This window comes from Calliphora vicina, chromosome 1, assembly GCF_958450345.1.
Source record: "Calliphora vicina chromosome 1, idCalVici1.1, whole genome shotgun sequence".
Lineage (NCBI taxonomy): Eukaryota > Metazoa > Arthropoda > Insecta > Diptera > Calliphoridae > Calliphora > Calliphora vicina.
The window spans coordinates 127,692,063-127,698,373 of record NC_088780.1 but is presented as its reverse complement, the minus strand read 5'-3'; positions in this window follow the sequence as shown (position 1 = coordinate 127,698,373).

The following is a 6,311-nucleotide window of genomic DNA, read 5'->3' as shown; positions in this document are numbered from 1 at the left end:
TTTTGAAAACAAAAGCTGGAGAGGATTAGTGACCATTTTGGGAATTGTGTGGAAGGTTCGCATATTACACTATATAGATATGGTGGTCCAAGAGGTACTTGTTGGAACTGTTATAGTGGGATACCTGAAATAATCTTGGGATTTGAGAAAACTTAAGTTTTTTGAAAAAAAAGCTCGAGATGATTTGTGACCATTTTGGAAACTGGGTGAATGGTTCGCATACTATACTATATGGAAGTGTTGGTGCAAGGAGCACTTGTTGGAACTATGGTAGTGGGATATCTGAAATAATCTTGGGATTTGAGAAAATTTGATTTGAAAAATAGTATTTTTTTGAAAAAATTTCTGGAGAGGATTTTTGTCCATTTTGGGAATTGTGTGGAAGGTTCGCATATTACACTATATAGATATGGTGGTCCAAGAGGTACTTGTTGGAACTGTGGTAGTGGGATATCTGAAATAATCTTGGGATTTGAGAAATTTCGACTTGAAAAATGTAATATTGCTGGAGAGGATTAGTGTCCATTTTGGGAATTGTGTGGAAGGTTCGCATATTACACTATATAGATATGGTGGACCAAGAGGTACTTGTTGGAACTGTGGTAGTGGGATATCTGAAATAATCTTGGGATTTGAGAAATTTCGACTTGAATAATTTTATATTTTTTTTGAAAAATTTTCTGGAGAGGATTTTTGTCCATTTTGGGAATAGGTTCGCATATTACACTATATAGATATGGTGGTCCAAGAGGTACTTGTTGGAACTGTGGTAGTGGGATATCTAAAATAATCTTGGGATTTGAGAAATTTCGACTTGAATAATTTTATTTTTTTTTTTTTTTAATTTTCTGGAGAGGATTTTTGTCCATTTTGGGAATTGTGTAGAAGGTTCGCATATTACACTATATAGATATGGTGGTCCAAGAGGTAATTGTTGGAACTGTGGTAGTGGGATATCTGAAATAATCTTGGGATTTGAGAAATTTCGACATGAATAATTTTACTTTTTTTTTGAAAAATTTTCTGGAGAGGAGTTTTGTCCATTTTGGGAATTGTGTGGAAGGTTCGCATATTACACTATATAGATATGGTGGTCCAAGAGGTACTTGTTGGAACTGTGGTACTGGGATATCTGAAATAGTCTTGGGATTTGAGAAATTTCGACTTGAAAAATTTAATTTTTTTAAAAATTTTCTGGAGAGGAGTTTTGTCCATTTTGGGAATTGTGTGGAAGGTTCGCATATTACACTATATAGATATGGTGGTCCAAGAGGTACTTGTTGGAACTGTGGTAGTGGGATATCTGAAATAATCTTGGGATTTGAGAAATTTCGACTTGAAAAATTTAATTTTTTTAAAAATTTTCTGGAGAGGACTTTTGTCCATTTTGGGAATTGTGTGGAAGGTTCGCATATTACACTATATAGATATGGTGGTCCAAGAGGTACTTGTTGGAACTGTGGTAGTGGGATATCTGAAATAATCTTGGGATTTGAGAAATTTCGACTTGAAAAATTTAATTTTTTTAAACATTTTCTGGAGAGGAGTTTTGTCCATTTTGGGAATTGTGTGGAAGGTTCGCATATTACACTATATAGATATGGTGGTCCAAGAGGTACTTGTTGGAACTGTGGTAGTGGGATATCTGAAATAATCTTGGGATTTGAGAAATTTCGACTTGAAAAATTTAATTTTTTTTAAAAATTTTCTGGAGAGGAGTTTTGTCCATTTTGGGAATTGTGTGGAAGGTTCGCATATTACACTATATAGATATGGTGGTCCAAGAGGTACTTGTTGGAACTGTGGTTAAATTCGAATTTAACTAGCACAGACAAAAACCACATTTTTTAACATTGATCATTTTACAGTCAACATAGCACTGTTAAGCACTTAACAGTCATCATAAATAAATTGTAGTACATGAAATATATCTGAAATATGTATCTGAAATAATTTCAGAAATATAAAAAATAAAAAAAATAATAAAAAAATAAATTTCTGACGTGAAATAAAAGTAAGATAGTAAGAATTAATATTGGAATTTAAATAAAATTGAGTTTTTTGAAAACAAAAGCTGGAGAGGATTAGTGACCATTTTGGGAACTGGGTGAAAGGTTCGCATACTACACTATATAGAAATGTTGGTGCAATGAGCACTTGTTGGAACTGTTATAGTGGTATACCTGAAATAATCTTGGGATTTGAGAAAACTTAAGTTTTTTGAAAAAAAAAGCTCGAGATGATTTGTGACCATTTTGGAAACTGGGTGAATGGTTCGCATGCTATACTATATGGAAGTGTTGGTGCAAGAAGCACTTGTTGGAACTGTGGTAGTGGGATATCTGAAATAATCTTGGGATTTGAGAAAATTTGATTTGAAAAATAGTATTTTTTTGAAAAATTTTCTGGAGAGGATTTTTGTCCATTTTGGGCATTGTGTGGAAGGTTCGCATATTACACTATATAGATATGGTGGTCCAAGAGGTACTTGTTGGAACTGTGGTAGTGGGATATCTGAAATAATCTTGGGATTTGAGAAATTTCGACTTGAAAAATGTAATATTGCTGGAGAGGATTAGTGTCCATTTTGGGAATTGTGTGGAAGGTTCGCATATTACACTATATAGATAAGGTGGACCAAGAGGTACTTGTTGGAACTGTGGTAGTGGGATATCTGAAATAATCTTGGGATTTGAGAAATTTCGACTTTAATAATTTTTTTTTTTTTTTGAAAAATTTTCTGGAGAGGATTTTTGTCCATTTTGGGAATTGTGTGGAAGGTTCGCATATTACACTATATAGATATGGTGGTCCAAGATTTGAGAAAATTTGATTTGAAAAATAGTATTTTTTTGAAAAATTTTCTGGAGAGGATTTTTGTCCATTTTGGGAATTGTGTGGAAGGTTCGCATATTACACTATATAGATATGGTGGTCCAAGAGGTACTTGTTGGCACTGTGGTAGTGGGATATCTGAAATAATCTTGGGATTTGAGAAATTTCGACATGAAAAATGTAATATTGCTGGAGAGGATTAGTGTCCATTTTGGGAATTGTGTGGAAGGTTCGCATATTACACTATATAGATATGGTGGTCCAAGAGGTAATTGTTGGAACCGTGGTAGTGGGATATCTGAAATAATCTTAGGATTTGAGAAATTTCGACATGAATAATTTTATTTTTTTTTTTGAAAAATTTTCTGGAGAGGAGTTTTGTCCATTTTGGGAATTGTGTGGAAGGTTCGCATATTACACTATATATATATGGTGGTCCAAGAGGTACTTGTTGGAACTGTGGTAGTGGGATATCTGAAATAATCTTGGGATTTGAGAAATTTTGACTTGAAAAATGTAATATTGCTGGAGAGGATTAGTGTCCATTTTGGGAATTGTGTGGAAGGTTCGCATATTACACTATATAGATATGGTGGTCCAAGAGGTACTTGTTGGAAGTTTAATAGTGGGATATCTGAAATAATCTTGGGATTTGAGAAATTTCGACTTGATAAAGTTATTTTTTGAAAAATTTTCTGGAGATGATTTTTGTTCACTTTGGGAATTGTGTGGAAGGTTCGCATATTACACTATATAGATATGGTGGTCCAAGAGGTACTTGTTGGAACTGTGGTAGTGGGATATCTGAAATAATCTTGGGATTTGAGAAATTTCGACTTGAAAAATTTAATTTTTTTAAAAATTTTCTGGAGAGGACTTTTGTCCATTTTGGGAATTGTGTGGAAGGTTCGCATATTACACTATATAAATATGGTGGACCAAGAGGTACTTGTTGGAACTGTGGTAGTGGGATTTCTGAAATAATCTTGGGATTTGAGAAATTTCGACATGAATAATTTTATTTTTTTTTGGAAAAATTTTCTGGCGAGGAGTTTTGTTCATTTTGGGAATTGTGTGGAAGGTTCGCATATTACACTATATAGATATGGTGGTCCAAGAGGTACTGGTTGGAACTGTGGTAGTGGGATATCTGAAATAATCTTGGGATTTGAGAAATTTTGACTTGAAAAATGTAATATTGCTGGAGAGGATTAGTGTCCATTTTGGGAATTGTGTGGAAGGTTCGCATATTACACTATATAGATATGGTGGTCCAAGAGGTACTTGTTGGAACTGTATTAATGGGATATCTGAAATAATCTTGGGATTTGAGAAATTTCGACTTGAAAAATTTAATTTTTTTAAAAATTTTCTGGAGAGGACTTTTGTCCATTTTGGGAATTGTGTGGAAGGTTCGCATATTACACTATATAGATATGGTGGTCCAAGAGGTACTTGTTGGAACTGTGGTAGTGGGATATCTGAAATAATCTTGGGATTTGAGAAATTTCGACTTGAATAATTTAATTTTTTTTTTTGAAAAATTTTCTGGAGAAGATTAGTGTCCATTTTGGGAATTGTGTGGAAGGTTCGCATATTACACTATATAGATATGGTGGTCCAAGAGGTACTTGTTGGAACTGTATTAATGGGATATCTGAAATAATCTTGGGATTTGAGAAATTTCGACTTGAAAAATTTAATTTTTTTAAAAATTTTCTGGAGAGGACTTTTGTCCATTTTGGGAATTGTGTGGAAGGTTCGCATATTACACTATATAGATATGGTGGAGCAAGAGGTACTTGTTGGAACTGTGGTAGTGGGATATCTGAAATAATCTTGGGATTTGAGAAAATTTGATTTGAAAAATAGTATATTTTTGAACAATTTTCTGGAGAGGATTTTTGTCCATTTTGGGAATTGTGTGGAAGGTTCGCATATTACACTATATAGATATGGTGGTCCAAGAGGTACTTGTTGGAACTGTGGTAGTGGGATATCTGAAATAATCTTGGGATTTGAGAAATTTCGACTTAAAAAATGTAATATTGCTGGAGAAGATTAGTGTCCATTTTGGGAATTGTGTGGAAGGTTCGCATATTACACTATATAAATATGGTGGTCCAAGAAGTACTTGTTGGAACTGTTGTAGTGGGATATCTGAAATAATCTTGGGATTTGAGAAATTTCGACTTGAATAATTTTATTTTTTTAAAAATTTTCTGGAGAGGATTTTTGTCCATTTTGGGAATTGTGTGGAAGGTTCGCATATTACACTATATAGATATGGTGGTCCAAGAGGTACTTGTTGGAACTGTGGTAGTGGGATATCTGAAATAATCTTGGGATTTGAGAAAATTTGATTTGAAAAATAGTATAATTTTGAAAAATTTTCTGGAGAGGATTTTTGTCCATTTTGGGAATTGTGTGGAAGGTTCGCATATTACACTATATAGATATGGTGGTCCAAGAGGTACTTGTTGGAACTGTGGTAGTGGGATATCTGAAATAATCTTGGGATTTGAGAAATTTCGACTTGAAAAATGTAATATTGCTGGAGAGGATTAGTGTCCATTTTGGGAATTGTGTGGAAGGTTCGCTTATTACACAATATAGATATGGTGGTCCAAGAGGTAATTGTTGGAACAGTGGTAGTGGGATATCTGAAATAATCTTGGGATTTGAGAAATTTCGACTTAAAAAATGTAATATTGCTGGAGAGGATTAGTGTCCATTTTGGGAATTGTGTGGAAGGTTCGCTTATTACACAATATAGATATGGTGGTCCAAGAGGTAATTGTTGGAACCGTGGTAGTGGGATATCTGAAATAATCTTGGGATTTGAGAAATTTCGACTTAAAAAATGTAATATTGCTGGAGAGGATTAGTGTCCATTTTGGGAATTGTGTGGAAGGTTCGCATATTACACTATATAGATATGGTGGTCCAAGAGGTACTTGTTGGAACTGTTGTAGTGGGATATCTGAAATAATCTTGGGATTTGAGAAATTTTGACTTAAAAAATGTAATATTGCTGGAGAGGATTAGTGTCCATTTTGGGAATTGTGTGGAAGATTCGCATATTACACTATATAGATATGGTGGTCCAAGAGGTACTTGTTGGAACTGTTGTAGTGGGATATCTGAAATAATCTTGGGATTTGAGAAATTTCGACTTAAAAAATGTAATATTGCTGGAGAGGATTAGTGTCCATTTTGGGAATTGTGTGGAAGGTTCGCATATTACACTATATAGATATGGTGGACCAAGAGGTACTTGTTGGAACTGCGGTAGTGGGATATCTGAAATAATCTTGGGATTTGAGAAATTTCGACTTGAAAAATTTAATTTTTTAAAAATTTTCTGGAGAGGACTTTTGTCCATTTTGGGAATTGTGTGGAAGGTTCGCATATTACACTATATAGATATGGTGGTCCAAGAGGTACTGGTTGGAACTGTGGTAGTGGGATATCTG